Source organism: Ailuropoda melanoleuca, chromosome 8 (genome assembly GCF_002007445.2).
Source record: "Ailuropoda melanoleuca isolate Jingjing chromosome 8, ASM200744v2, whole genome shotgun sequence".
Lineage (NCBI taxonomy): Eukaryota > Metazoa > Chordata > Mammalia > Carnivora > Ursidae > Ailuropoda > Ailuropoda melanoleuca.
The window spans coordinates 612,981-629,017 of NC_048225.1; the positions used below are offsets into that span (position 1 = coordinate 612,981).

At 44.3% G+C, this 16,037-nt stretch overlaps 1 protein-coding gene and 1 pseudogene across 1 annotated transcript in view; one reads left to right on the top strand and one right to left on the bottom strand.

The window, feature by feature from the left end:
• The window catches only part of LOC117803300, a 27,273-nt gene extending 13,273 nt beyond the window's left edge, over nucleotides 1-14,000 (top strand). The window contains exons 5-8 of the mRNA XM_034665643.1: nucleotides 6,216-6,409; nucleotides 6,848-6,928; nucleotides 7,939-8,568; nucleotides 12,565-14,000. The gene's annotated coding sequence lies outside the window, so the exon portion shown is untranslated. The remainder of the gene's footprint in view (nucleotides 1-6,215; nucleotides 6,410-6,847; nucleotides 6,929-7,938; nucleotides 8,569-12,564) is intronic.
• On the bottom strand, nucleotides 3,048-3,637 carry LOC117803290 (annotated as a pseudogene).
• Nucleotides 14,001-16,037: the final 2,037 nt, after the last annotated feature.

A 16,037-nucleotide genomic window follows, 5' to 3' on the forward strand; every position in this document is an offset into this window, starting at 1 on the left:
ATAGCAGAGGAGCCTGATGTGGGGCTCGATCCCATAACGCCGGGATCACGCCCTGAGCCGAAGGCAGACGCCCAACGACTGAGCCACCCAGGTGCCCCGAAATAATTTTCTTAATTTGTTAATGAGTATCTATCGATCTTTCATCACATATGACAGAATACTAGAAACATTCCTGTCACTTCTATAGAATTTATGCTCTAAAAATGGAACTTGAGACCATTTCCTTTTTTTTATTTTTATTATTATTCTTTTAAAGATTTTATTTATTTATTTGACAGAGATAGAGACAGCCAGTGAGAGAGGGAACACAAGCAGGGGGAGTGGGAGAGGAAGAAGCAGGCTCATAGCAGAGGAGCCTGATGTGGGGCTCGATCCCAGAATGCCGAGATCACGCCCTGAGCCGAAGGCAGACGCTTAACCGCTGTGCCACCCAGGCGCCCCAGAGCACAAGCGTTCTTAAAGAATTTCAAAGATCAATTGATTCAAAATTTGTAAGATTGCAAATTTTGTTTTGTTTTGTTTTTTAGTTTTAGATGAGTCGTGCCCAGTTAATACTTTGGGTATGTTTCGTCTTGAAGGACTTCCAGATTTATGAAGAAGTATTCTTAACTCACAGACACAAAGTCAAACTCTGACATAGATATATTTGAACCTTTTAAGACTATCAAAGAATCTCAGATAAATATGGAAGAATATTAGTTTCTATTTAACAGCTTCAGTTAGTAGGTCAAAAGTGTAGATTTATAGGAATTTTAAAACAAGAGACTGATGTTTCCCTTGCTGCTTTGTTTCACCAGGTGATCCATATTGAAAATATTTTTTACTCGGTTTTCTGAATCAGGCTCATGGAAAGTGTCATGGATGGTTACTACAGTTGTTCCGTGTGTACATACAAACGCTACAAATCAGCCCCACTGGACGGAACTGTTGCAGGAAGTACAAGGCGCCGAGTGGGACGGTCTCGGGTGGTTTACCAACGTCCGTTAGTTGACCTGTGGAAGATTTTTACAGAGATTTAGATTCTTGTTAACTCCAATTCAAGATTCTCTTTGTTTAAATAATTTTTTTCATTTGAGTATAGTTGACACACACTGTTACATCAGTTTCAGGTGTCCAACCTAGTGACTGGACACGTTTACACATTGTGCTGTGCTCACCTCGATGGAACTACCGTCTATCACCAAAAACACTATGATAATATCACTGACTATGTTTCTTGTGCTGTGGCTTTTATTCCTATGACCAGTCAAGATTTTCTTGAAGCGAGAATGTTTGCTGAATGTTCAATAATCAAAGACAAAACCTGGCAGCATGATTTCTGTGTTCTCACTCATCCCACACTGCATATGAGCAAGCAGACCGTGAAGCTCCAAGCAGCGGAAAAGCTTCTTTGTAACTTAGCTCTATATGTATGAGAATTAACACGGATATTAAATTTTTCATAGTACAAGTCAATAACGGCTCTACACATTTTTCTAACATGAATTAATATGTAGAATATTTTAACCATAATCAACACTGTTCTGTAATTGGCTGAAAAAAGCAACAAAACCAGAAGGGGGTGCCTGGGTGGCTCAGTTGGTTAAGCGTCTTGACTCTTGATCTCAGCTCAGGTCATGATCTCAGGGTCATGAGTTCAAGCCCTGCACTGGGCTCCACACTGGGTGTGGGACCTACTTAAAAAAATATTAAACACTTTGTTATTAATAAGTTTAGAGTTGCTTTTCTTTTGTTTTACCCCTAGCTTTGTTGAGATGTACTTGACGTGTAATATTGTGTAAGCTTAAGGTGTACGGTGTGATGATTGTGTGATAAGGTGAGTTAACACGTCCATCCCTTCACTTACTTCCTTTTTTTGGGGTGGTAGGTGTTGAGAACATTTAAGATCTACCCTCTTAGTGACTTGCAAGCGTATTATACAGTAATTTTTTATTATTAGAGAGAGAGTGTGTGAGTGGGGGGAGAAGAGTGGGGGGGGCGGTGGCAGGGACAAACAGACTCCGTGCTGAGCATGGAGCCCAATGCGGGCCTCGATCTCACAACCCTGAGATCGTGACCTGAGTCAAAATCAAGAGTCAGGTGCTCAACCGACTGAGCCATCCAGGTGCCCCAACAATACAATATTGTTAACTGTGATCCCACATTGCACATCAGATCCTTAGAATTTATTCATCTTATAACTGGAATTTCATACCCTTGCATCAACGTAGAATTGCTTTTCAGTGTATGCAATGAACTGTCATGTTAGTGAATTGACTACACTTTGACAGACATAGTTTTGAAATTGTTATGGTTTTTTTTTTTAGGGGGGCCAAACATGAGAGTTTGTTTTACTGCATGCCATTTACAGAAGGAAAAACATTACTGAGAACTGTAAGGTGTTGTGTAATCATCAATCAAGCTAATTATTATTTTTTTAAAAAAGATTTATCTATTTATTTTAGAGGGACAGAGCATTCATGTGCAGGGGGTAGGGGCAGAGGGAGAGGGAGAGTCTCAAGCAGAACCCCCCCCCCCGCCCCACCAAGGACAGAGCCTGATGTGGGGCTTGATCTCACAACCCCGAGATCAGGACCTGAGCCAAAACCACAAGTCAGAGGCTTAACTGATTGAGCCACCCTCAATCAAACTAATTATTAACTGTACACTTAAGATAGGTGCACATATAATCTAAAATTTAAAAACTAGTTCAAAGAGAGTGCATACAGATTTTAACATGAGCTTTTAAATATAGTTATTATTTGTAGTTTTGTGTTGTTAAGTGTTTCAGATGTACTGCTGGAAAGTTGCTCTTTATAAATGGCACTGAGGGTAATGTCAGCTTATAAACTGTAAAAACTATTTTAATGGAATTGGAAAGCTAACATTATGATATTCAAACTTACTTGAATCAGTTTTCAATTCTCACTTAAATTAAGTTTGATATAATGTTAATAATCTATGAAACATGTTTTGTTGCCAACAAAAATCTATGGAATTCAAGTTGTCCGTGTATGAGATCAAATCTCCGAGTAGACCCAGATGGCCAGACCTGGAACTAAGGCAGGTTAGTGTTTAATCGAGGTACATGCCATCCAGTGGAAACCTTCTCTGTAACCTTGTCTTTTGAGCACAGTGCACACAAAAACTTGTAAGGATTGGACATTCAGTTCTTTCGGAGATACACTGCACTTGCCTGTTGTCTGGTCATATGAACCAAACATCTCCCATAACCTCTCTTCACTGACAGCCTCGTGTCTGTCGATCTCATTCCTGAGAATCCCTGTAGGCACATTAGCAGTGGTTTCATCTATCATTAGTGAATCAAATTCAGTTGACCACTTCATGGTCTGCACTGTCCACCAGAAGTACAACAGCACTTGGTGGCAGGAAGGTCGTATTTCCACACTCTTCCAGCTTGACATGTCCACCCAGATCGAAAGGTATAATGGTCATGCCAGCAATGGCTGGTTCTTCTGAAGTGGGAGCTAACCTGTGACATGTTGTGCAAATCTGCCATCTTTTAGCATAAGTGGCAATGTTGTTTTCTCACATTGAACAATCCAAAAAATAGCAATTCGCCAGTTTTCTTATATAATTCTAAAAACTGTAGCATACTGCTGAACCCACTATAAATTCACTCAAATATGAAGAACATATCCAGATCTTATAGGGTCCGTGATTGTGGAGAACGCGGTTCCTTGTTTGGTGTTGGCGATATACCCTTCCAGACTGAACTGCAAAGCATCATCACCACTGGATATGCTTTTCCCTCAAAGTCAAATCAATTTTTAGAAAAGATGAGTAAGTTTTGTCAATGTGAATATGAATATTAAAAGAAAATAAACCTCATATTTGGTTTAGTTATTTGAAAATTTTAAGTATGTTTGGAAAAACTTGGGTATGTGAATCTACTTTTTCAACTATGAATTTTTCAAAATCTAATACAGTTCAAGTATTTTGATGTAAATTTTGCAACTCGGAAACTCTTTGTCTCTCCTTCTGTCCTGAATGACAGCGTTGCTGTCAGAGCATTCTTGAGTTAGATAGAGTATTCTTGGCTGCAGATTTTCCCCCGTTCAGCGCTGTGAATATCTCATGCCACTCTCTTCTGGGCTGCCAAGTTTCTGCTGAAAAATCCCATGCTAGTCTGATGGGGTTTCCCTTGAATGTGTCTTCTTTTGTCTTGCTGCTTTTAAAATTTTTTCTTTATCACTACTTTTTGCTGTTTTAATTATGTTATGTCGTCATGTGAATCTGCTTTTTTTTTTATTTTGTTGGGGGTTCTCTGTACCTCCTGGATCTGGATTTCTGTTTCCTTCCCCAGATTAGGGAAGTTTTCAGCTGCTATTTCTTCACATAAATGTTCTGCCTCCTTTTCTCTTCTTCTTATGGGACTCACGTTATACCAATGTTACTACATTTGATGGAGTCACTGAGTTCCCTGAGTCTGAGCTCATTTTACTTAATTCTTTTTTCTCTCTTTTGTTCAGCTCGATGACCTTCCATTGCTCTTTTTTCTCGGTCATGAATTTGTTCCTGTGCTTCTTCTAGCCTGATGTTCTATCAAGAGTGTTTCTCATTCATTTATTGAGCCCTTTTCTCTGCTATGTTATTCCTTATCTCTGTGTTACGGGTCTCACTTAGGTCTTCCATCCTTTTCTCAAGTCCAGTGAGTATCCTTATGATTATTACTTAAATTCTCTATCAGCCATGTTACTTATATCTGTTTCACTTACATCTCTGGCTGTGACCTTGTCTTTCATAAATTTCTTTGTTTCCTCTTTCTGTCTGCCTCTCTGTGTCTATTTCTGTGTGTTAGGAAAGTGAGCTGTCTTCTACATGTGAGGGTAATGACCTTATGAAGAAGAGGGCCTGCAGTGTCGTGTCCCCTATTCCCCAGGGCCTGGCACTTCAGGGAGTGTCTCCAGTGTGTGCTGCATGTGCCCTGCTCTTATGTCCTGGCCACTTCATTCTTCAGGCCAGTCATCTTCAGAGGCTGTTTGCCTGTGTGGGCAGTGTCTGGTCCCTGACCTGAATGTGGCAAGTTTTAACTAAGCGTGCTCTGGTCTGTTGTGAAATGAGGCCTGTTGCCCTGCAAAACTCCCGGGTTGGGAGACATGGTGTAAGCAAGGGCTTGGGCCAGTCTTCTGGGGGAGGGGCCTGCTGCGGTGGGACTGAGGCAAGGGTGACTGGGTGGAGTGGTTCCACTGCGTTGCGGGGGGTTGGGGGGGCTTGGGGTAAGCAAGTGTTGGTGGCTTATGCTAAGGGGTGGAGGAGGGAAATGGTGCCGGCCAGTTCCTTTGTTCCCAGAGGGGTCTCTGTATGAACACTGTCTCTCTGGGACACTCTGAGATGAGCACATAACCTCCCTACTGTGTGCCCCAGGCACTCTTCAGACAGCTGTTTCCCCACTTATGTCTGCAGGCTGTTTGCATTGCCTTCTCTCTGGCTCTCCCAAGCCCAGCCCGCTGATCTTTAGAGCTCTAGCATTGAAGCCCCGCTGGTTGCAAGAACTCATAAAAATCAGCCCCTCTGTTTTCCCAGCAGGTGGGCTCCCCTGTGTGCTAGTCTGTCTTACTTTTCTCCACAGCCACAGCTCCCTCCCTACCGTGGTGGCTCTTTGTTCCCCGAACTGTGTCTCCGCTCTTCCTACCTTCTCCGATGTGGCCCCTTTTCTCTCTTTAGTGGGGAGTTTGTTCTGTCTGTCTTCAGGTCGATTTCTGGGCTATTTAGGATGATTTGGCAGTTATTTAGTTGTGTCCATGGGACGAGGTAAGTCTGGGGTCCTCCTACTCCACCATCTTCCCAACTCCTAAATTTAGCATCTGAATTGAGATGTGCCGTAAGCATAAAATACATATGGATCTTGAAAATGTATTAAAAAGCAAAATATTTTTGTATTGATTACATGTTGAAATGATAATCTGGATATATTGAGTTAAATAAAATATATAATGACAATTTCACTCTTTTTACCTTTTAAAAAATATGGCTACTAGAAAATTTTAAATTCTATATGTGGCTCGCATATTTCCATTGGACAGCGTGAGTCTGAGGCTCTTGTCACAATCTAGGAGTGTCTGTAACGCAGCTTTCATACACGTGGGTGTGTAACCAGAGGCAGAGCGGCAGTTCTCACCTTTACGTTCCGCTGCGTTATCAGCTCAGAAGAGAGCTGCGGTATTAGGCATGTTTAACAATTGGCTGTGGGGGTAAAAAACTCTGTTTTGTAGCTTTTTCCAGTTTCCATGGTGTAAATTCTTCCATGTGGCCCATTTCAAGCTACCAACTGGACGTCCCTGGGAGATGGGAGGAAATACTTAGGATCGACCCTCGCCAGCAGGCAGTGGCCGGCTTCACACCGCTAGTCAGGACTATCTGTTATTCCTCACTGTTTCTGCAGTCTGGTGCACCAAGTTTGACAACAGTAAGTCTGGCTTAAATATTTGTCGAATGGATGAGTGCTCTGCCGGCTACCGATCTCCTGTTGTTACGGTTTTCTCTGGATCCTTTAACTGTTCTGGAATGTATGTTCCTCAAGGGTAGATGCAGGAAGCGTTCTCCCCCTGGGCCGTCGCGGTGAACCTGTCATGCTGTCCAGATCCTCTGCCGTGCAGTCACTCGCTGCGCAGCTGTGGGAGTGCTGCCTGCTGGTGGCGCTCGGGAGACCCTCTGCAGGGCCCAAGAGGAGCCGAAAGGAGTCATGTCTGAAAGTGACGCCCCATCACCCACCTGCACACAGTCTGCGTCTGAGGGTCCGTTTGCCACAGAAGGCAACCTACAATGGCCATGTTAAAAACAGAAACGGAAAACAACAATAGCACTGCTCTCGTCTCTCAAGGTCCTTTTGTTTGTTACTTCTCAGCTGTTTTCTTCCACGTTGGTGACGATGAGGGTCAGACGTTACCACTTCCTGTGCTTCTGAGAGGTGACATTTACCGGCAAGGTGAGCCACGAAGTTATCTCTGACGTGTTCCTGAGAATCAAAGCTCTCACTGGCAGTTGTAAAGGACTTTTCAAGCCTGTCTGAAACTCCTCTGTCCTTGAATATTCAGGGTGGTTTCGGTTTGATTGTGGCTTAATGGAGCACTTGCCGCCTTAAATTACGGAGTCTCAGCCTTTCGCAGTTTCTGGGAAGCTCTCAGCCACTACTTTATATTGGATTTCCCCCGTCTCTTTATTATCTCTTTCTGGGTCTGGAATTGGACAAATTCCCCGTGTCTAATGTGTTCGTTTTCCTGTTTCTTCATCTCTCGGTGCCGCGGTCTCGCACTCTCCATAGGTTGTGCGTCAAGGTCATTGACTCTCTCGCTACCTCTTCATTAGCAGTGTAATTATCTCATTAAGGTTTTAATTTCAGTAATTATTTTTCAATGTCTGGAAGTTCTATTCTGTCCTTTAACAAATATGCCTGTTTATTTTTTATAATTTCTTGCTCTTTATCCCTGTTTTCAATTCCCTCTTTTCTTTTTTTAATTTAATTTTATTTTAAATTCAATTAATTAACATACAGCGTATTACTACTTTCAGAGGTAGAGCTCAGTGATTCGTCTGTCGCATGTAACACCCAGGGCTCATCACATCATGTGCCGTCCTTCGTGCCCATCCCCCGTTACCCCATCCCCCATTCTGTAACCCTCAGTCTGTTTCCCGTGCCCAGAGTCTCTCGTGGTTTGTCTCCCTCTCTGATTTTGTCTTGTTTTGTTCAATTCTCTCTTCTATTTCTGTAAGCATATTAGATGTACTTCTTTAATATTTGAGGACTCTGGGTGTGTTGTGACCCTTACCTGGGGGCTCATGTCCGCTGGGGCGCTATCAGTGGGTTTTTGAGGCCCACTTTGAGGAGGCATTCTCCAGAAAGAATTCAAATTTGCTTCTGTCAAACGTACTCTTTATGTCGCTGCGTAATGTTCCATGGTCCAAGCATGACTTATTTAATTATCGCTCTACTGACAGGCATGGGGGAGGGACATGGAGTGTGTACTTCCTCTCCTCGGACGGGTCCCGCTGCGAGTCTGTTTGTTGCAGGTGTGGTGGCGGTTGCTGTGAAACCCTGACACTACGGACCACGTCCCCTGCAACCAGTGGTGACACTGACTTAGCCTGACAAGCATCATTCCTCAAACAGCCGCACTAAGCAGGCGTTCTGGAAAGTGTGACACAGAACTGCCGTATCTTTATATCTGACGGCGCTGACCTCTCGTGATAAGCCCCGACGTTGCTGAGCTCTGTGTGCCGGACACTCTTCTCGGAACCTCACGAGTATCAGTGCAGTGAATCCTGACGACACTCTTCAGAACTGTGTGCCCGTTCTGCAGCTGGGGTGTGAATGGGTGCAGATGGGGCCGTCCGCTGCAGGTGCCACTCTGTTGCAGAAGCTGGCACGGGACTCAGGACTCAGGATCTCTTAAGGCTGAACGGCTCTTGAGGAAAGCCCGTGGCAAAGGAGGGCCGCAGGATCCAGCAGGGAGAGTGGGCTGGACAAGGAAGGGGTCTAGCCTCACGGGATCTGCAGGGGGAAGAGCAGGCGAGGTAGCAGCCGTGGGAGCGGCTCAGACTCACGTCGACTGCGCGTCATGCTCCAGGGTAGGTCGCCGGCGTAAACTGCTCGTGGCATTTGGGTGCACGGGGAGGGAAAGGGGATGTGGGGTGAGCACCAGTGATGTCTGCTGCAGCCACACGCTAGGAAGGGGAAGGCAGAGCTCAGAGCCAGACCAGCCAGCTGCGGACTTACGCGGCTGGGCCGTGACCTCCGTCCACTGCAACTGCATTCGTCTACCTCAGGCCCCTGACTCACCAAGCCAAGGGTGCCTCCAATTTCCTAGACAGTTTCAATTTTTTTGTTCGGAGCAGATTTTATGCCCATTCAGTGCAGAGGTTGTAAGACTATGGCAACCACAACTGTCGTTTCTGTTGCTCCCAACTTGGGAAGGCCTATCCGTGCACATTTTGCATTTGCTCAAGGCCAGAACCAAGTACACAAGCCTGCGAGTCAGCGTCTCCTGAGCGTCTGTACTGAACCCCTCTCTCTGGCCTTGTCCAGGGCCACTGAGAGAAGGGCTGGACCCCACAGCCTCTCTTCAACGACAGCAGGCGAGGCCCCGAGAATCCTGGCGTTTCCCTAGGTTCCTCTTCCTACCTCTTATCAGTAGAGGAAATGGTAGAATGAGGGTGTAGGCATCTGGAATTGATCACTGCAGCTTCTGGATGTCAGACGCTCAAAGCTATGCAGGCATGGAGTCGGGGCAGCTGGAAGCTTTGAGAACAGGGAACAGTCTACCCCAAGCCCTCCCGTGCACAGACGGCCGTCTAGATGTGCTCTCTCTCCCACAACTTCGCTCCGGCTTCTTCTTCGACCCGTTCTTTTGCTCTGCACAAGCTTCCCTCGTCTCAGAGTTGTGTCACAGTCAGCCCAGGGGCCTGTCAGTCCCAACACTGTCTCCTGTCCGGCTGTTTGGCTCCTGTAAGGACAGGTCCAGTCCTTTAGCCTCCAGCTGGGAGTTAGCCTGCTTTCTCTCCCTGTGCACCGAAACCCAAGTCGGCAGGGGCCACGAGGCGCTCACAGCCCGCCCTGCTCCAGAGCCGTGCCCTGGCAGACGCAAGGCAGGCGCCCCTGCCGTAGGTACTGTGGCGCTCTGACTCTTCCAGGAAGACTGATGTCGCGGGATTGAGTGTCGTTAGTGAAATTCACCGTCATTTTCTCCACTCAGCAACATCGTGAGTTTAGTATAAACTGTTGACTTTTAATTAGTTCTTACCTTCTCTACCAGATTTCAGTAGTTTGTTCTAGTGATGTTCAATGTTCTCCTGGAATCTTAACTGACGCATTTCCATTTCCCCCCTTATATCTCTCCTTCTTCACCTTCAACTCACAAATCCTAAACAACGGGCAGCTGGTGGGCTGGGTCTGTAGAGTACGCTACTCTTGATCTTGGGATTGTGAGTTCAAGCCCACATTGGGTGTAGAGATGACAAAAAAAAAAATCTTGAACACGGGTGCCTGGGTGGCTCAGTGGGTTAAGTGTCCGACTCTTGACGTCATCTCAGGTTGTGATCTCAGTGTCATGGGATTGAGCCCTGCTTTGGGCTCCGTGCTGAGCATGGAGCCTGCTTGGGATTCTCGCTCTCTGCCCCTCCCCCCCCAAAAAACCCTGAGTACAATATTAGGAAATTAAATCCAGCAATATATAACAAGGATATGACATCATGAGCAAGTGGAGTTTATCCTAGAAATTAAGGGTTGGTTTGATTCTCATAAATCAATCGGTGCAATTCTCCATATTAACAGAATAAACAGGAAAACTGCATGATGAGCTCTATACATATAGCTCCCATTTTTTATTTTAAAAAAGCCGTCTGTAAACTAAGAATGGAAAGAAACCGCCTCAATCTGATAAAGAATGCCTATGAGATATCTGTAACTAATGTCACTGTCTCCCCAAGGTCCAGAATGAGGCCGGGGGTTGTTGATAAGCAAGTCTCTTCATCATCGTGCTAGAGGTCCCGACCTGTACCATAAAGCAAGAAAAAATAAAGTAAAAGGAATAAAACAGGAAGGGAAGAAATACAGTTGTTTGTATCTATTGATGATGTGACAGCTTGCTAAGGAAAACCCAGAAGAAGCTAACAAATGACTGCAGTAAGTGAATTTATCAAGGCAGCAGGATAAAAGACCCTTATACTAAAATTGATTTTATTTCCACTTACTAACAACAAATAACCGGACACACAATTTTAAAATACTTTTACCAACTGAAGATCTAAATTAAAAAAAAATTTACAATAGCATAAAACTATGAAATACTTAGCAATAATTACAATAAAAGACAAGGAAATTAAAGAAGGCAAATAGCTGGAGGGCTATACTTTGCTCATAGATTAGAAGACTCAGTAACAAGGAAATGTCAATACTTCTGAAACTGATCAAAGGTTGAACATGATACTAATCACAGTCCCTGCAACTTTTAAAAATATATTCACAGTTCTAAAAATTATGTAAACATTTAAAGGACTCAGCCAAGACAACATTGAAGAAAAACAAAGTTCGAATGATCAGTGCTTGCTTTATTTTTTTTTGATATCAGTGCTTACTTTATATTTTTTTAAAAGATTCTATTTATTTATTTGACAGAGAGAGACAGCGAGAGAGGGAACACAAGCAGGGGGAGTGGGAGAGGAGAAGCAGGCTCCCGGCAGAGGAGGGAGCCTGATGTGGGGCTCGATCCCGGGACTCTGGGATCATGACCTGAGCTGAAGGCAGATGCTTAACGACTGAGCCACCCAGGCTCCCCTCAATGCTTACTTTAAAGCTACAGTGATCAATACAGTATTTTATTGTTATAAGGATAGAGAAATAGATGAACAGAACACAGAGTTCAGAAAGAAACCTCCACATATAATATAGTCCAATTGATTTTTGACAAAGACAGTAAGTAAAGCAATTCAATGGGGAAGGGAACTTTTCAATAAATTGTGTTGGAACAATGTTCAGGAAAAAAAAATGAACCTTGGCCCTCAACTCACAGCATGTGCAAAAATTAATCTGAGATGAATCATAGTCCTAAGTGCAAAAGCTAATATCACAGCTTCTAAAAGAAACCATAGAAGAAAACCTTTATGACCTTGAGGTAGATAAAGATTTCTTTTTTTTTTTAAAGATTTTATTTATTTATTTATTTGACAGCGAGAGAGAGAGACAGCCAGCGAGAGAGGGAACACAAGCAGGGGGAGTGGGAGAGGAAGAAGCAGGCTTCCAGCGGAGAAGCCCGATGTGGGGCTCTATCCCAGAACCCCGGGACCACGCCCTGAGCCAAAGGCAGACGCTTAACGACTGCACCACCCAGGCGCCCCATTTCTTAAATGGGATATAAAATGCACTCTACATAAAAGAAAATATTGTTAACTTAGTCTCCATCAGAATTAACATATTCTACTCATTAAAAGAAACTGTTAGTAAAGGAAAGGGCAAGCCACCAACTTGGAGAAAATAATCACAATGTACATAACAGAGGACTCATACCCAGAATATGTAAAGAACTCCCTTAAATCAATAATAAAATTTGGGGGCACCTGGGGTCTCAGTCGGTTAAGTGTCTGACTCTTGATTTCTGCTCAGGTCATGATCTCTGGGTTGTGAGATCGAGCCCTGCGTTGGGTTCCGCGCTGAACATGGAGCCTGCTTGGGATTCTCCCTCCCTCCCTGTCTGTCCCTCCTCCTGCTTGCACGAGCGTGTGCTCACTCTCGCCACCTCTCTCTCTAAAATAAATAAATAAATCTTAAAAAATAATAAGTCAATATGTTCGGTTTAAAACTGGAAGATTTGAACAGTCACTTCAGAGAGGTTGATTTCTAAGTCAAGAAAGAGCATATGAAAGTATATTCAACATCATTAATTACCAGGAAATAAAAATTAGAAGCATAATGAGATAGTGGTACATACGCAACAGAAGAGGTCAAATTTAGAAAGTGACAATACTAAGTCTTAGGAGGGGTGTTCAGCAGCTAGAATTCTCAGAGTGTAAATGCTGTAAACACTTTGTAAAAGTTTTTGGCAATTCCTCATAAAAACAAAAAATACACAGTTCCTTGTCCAGGTGCGTAGAAAAGAAAACAGAAATGAATCCAGAGATTCACAGAGGACTTGAACCAAAATGTTCCTAGCTTCACCCTTCATAAAGGGTCAAATCGGGAAGTGACCCAATGTCCCTCAGCAGGATGGAGACACAAATCAGGGTGTATTTATCCAGTGGGGTACTGTTCGTCAGTGAAGACAACAGGCTACTAATATGCGCTGGCATGTGGATGAAACGACAAGCGTGGTGAGTGAAAGAAGCCGGACAATTGCATTTATGTGAAGTCCGACAAGCAAACCGAAGCCGCCATGACGCCAATCATAGCAGTGCTTGAGGCCGGGGACGGGGTGTCTAGATCAGCGTTCCCCGGAAAGAGGCATGAAGGAGTTTTCTGGGGTGATGGAAAGTGTTCTTGATCTCCACTTGGGCGACTTCGAACTGTGTCAACGATGGCCGTCAAGTACTCTCAGGACCAAGAAATCCCAGGTATGCCGCCCGCGAGAAGGGCAAACGTGCTCGCTGTGGGACAGATCTGGCTGTTACGAGAGACTTCCTTGTCCAGGGCTACTCTGATGGTGTTATTTGCAAGTTAAAAGTTGCCCACAGACCAGGAAATCCCCGGCACTCATGATGACTTTCGTATTTACTTTGGAATCAGAACAGCATGTCCCCTTTGTTTCATTTAACTTTTGCTTTCAGTTCTTGAGTCCTGGGCGGAATGTTATCTCTTTAGCTAAAAATGTAACAACTTACAGTGAAATGGTGTTGGGCTGGGACTGAAGTCCTTACAGCCTTTCTACCCTGTGAAACTCCTTCCAGAGAAAGAGTAGTTGTTCGTCATGATTACCCTCAAGGGAAAAGAATGTTTTAAAATTATCTAATAACAGGATATTGAGAACACAGCAGTGGTGATCAAGTTTCCAAAGCAGGCATGGGGTGGACAGGCCTCTCACGCTGGCTTACGCACAGACAGCGGAGGAAAGCTCGTAGACCAGACAGAAGTCGCCCCGTGTGTCTATCTTGTCGTGTCCTCAAGCATTTCCTTGCTTACTTCTGTGTCTGAAACAGTCCTGGAGAGAAAATATACTTAGGTAATATGTGGGTGCTGGAAGGAAAAATGGAAGTTTTATATAAGATACTTGGGATAGTCACAGGGTTAGAAGGCAAATATAAGGTAGGTTACAATATTAAAAAATTGGGTGTGGGTTTAGAATGCAGAAGGCCCAGGAGGACAGACTGACTCTGTTTTTGTCAGTCAACACAGATTTATTGAACACCCACCATTTACAGGTGCCCTGCTGATGCTAGAATAATGTGAACAAAATATACGCAGGCCTTGCTCATCTGCAACTTAGAATTGTTATAGGAAAACAATTCTTTTTTTTTTTTTTAAAGATTTTATTTATTTATTTGACAGAGATGAGACAGTCAGCGAGAGAGGGACAAGCAGGGGGAGTGGGAGAGGAAGAAGCAGGCTCATAGCGGAGGAGCCTGATGTGGGGCTCGATCCCGTAACGCCGGGATCACGCCCTGAGCCGAAGGCAGACGCCTAACCGCTGTGCCACCCAGGCGCTCCAGGAAAACAATTCTTGTAAAAAAAATCAACAGTTAGGGGCATCTGGGTGGCTCAGTCGGTTGGGCTGCTGGCTCTTGGTTTCGACTCAGGTCGTGATCTCAGGGTCGTGAGATCAAGCCCGGCAACAGGCTCCGTCCTCAGCGGGACATCGTCTTGGGATTCTCTCCCTCCCTCTCCATCTGCCGCTCTCCCTGTTCACACACTCTAAAATAAATGAAGGAATCTTTAAAAAAAATCACCTGTTAAAGTCGTGTGAAATGTTGCAGAGGAGACATAGTGATCTACTCCAGGCCCTGGCGGGTCTGCTCTCAACTCTCACTGAGTCTCAGGCACATGGGAATCCCAGTCCCCTCCGGACTTCTCAGGCCTNTTTTTTTTTTTTTTTCTTTTTTTTTTTTTTTTTTTTTTTGGAGTAGACCTACACCCAGTGTGGAGCCCAGTGCAGGGCTTGAACTCGTGACCCTGAGATCAAGACCTGAGCTGAGATCAAGAGTCGGACAGTTACCTCGCAGAGCCACCGAGGTGCCCCAGGCCCTAGTGTTTAAATTGGGATATGTGCTCCTTTGGGCAGGCTCACCAGGTCCGCACAAAGGTTTAGTCTTGGGCAAATGGGAACTCAAATGTTCTCAGAGACCTGACAGCCTGACCCTAAATTTCCACATGTAGTTCTTCCTAAAACTGATCAGCCTGAAAACAAGAGCTGCTCAGGGGGCCAGACCTGTCCTGTCTTCTCACCAAGCTTTTCAGAAAGGTGCTCTCTTCTTAAAAGGACAGGCTCACGTCTCACCCGTGTTGGGTTTTAAAACAGTGTATCCCCCCTGGGTGTAAAATCTTCCTGGACAATTAGAAATAATTGGTGTTAGTGTTGAGAAAATGAATCACTCTAAAATCTGGATATCGAGGTGCCAGGTGGAATATAAGACATCCAGTTAAATTTGAATGTAAGACAATGAATAATGTATTGCACGGGACAAACTTATACCAAAAAATTATTTATCTCAAATTTATATTTAACCAGGTGTCTTGTATTTTATTTTTAAAATATTTATTAGAGAGCGAGCGAGCATGCACAAGTGTGCGGGGTGAGGGGCAGAGGGAGAAGCAGGCTCCTTACTGAGCAGGGAGCCCGACGTGGGACTTGATCCCAGGACCCTGAGATCATGACCTCACCTGAAAGCAGATGCTTCACTGACTGAGCCACCCAGGTGCCCCATATCCTGTATTTTCATTTGCTAACTCTGGCAGCCCTATCTGGGAACAAAAGGCCTGGGGTTTCCAAGCTAGTGATTTCAACAAAATTGAGTTGTCTACTGATAACTAAATAAATTTTGACTAAAGATCATTAAATGATTTTGGGGTATATTTAAAAAATTGTGAAAAATTGACATAATAACATTTTTCTGGTCCTGTCTACACTTATTTATGTAGAAAAGGTTTTCAACACTTATCTTTAGAAATGAAAAAATGGAAGAGAACCTGTGCTGAACCGATCATATCCTAGCGATACCTAATACCTTGGAACACACACCTGAACCCCCATTAAGATTGCATTTGTAGAATTTGACTTTTTATCTTTAGTAATTATCAACATCTGTGATCTGTATTGTTTTGATCACTGTACAACATGTACTGAAAATAGTATCAATAATGCAGTCAAGGAGACGTTTTTAACACTCAGAGCCTTAGGATCACAGGAAAAAAATTAAATTCAGCTTATGCACATATTTATTTCAGAAATAGGGGTAGGGGCGCCTGGGTGGCATNGCACAGCGGTTAAGCATCTGCCTTTGGCTCAGGGCGTGATCCCGGCGTTACGGGATCGAGCCCCACATCAGGCTCCTCCGCTATGAGCCTGCTTCTTCCTCTCCCACTCCCCCTGCGTGTTCCCTCTCTTGCTGGCTGTCTC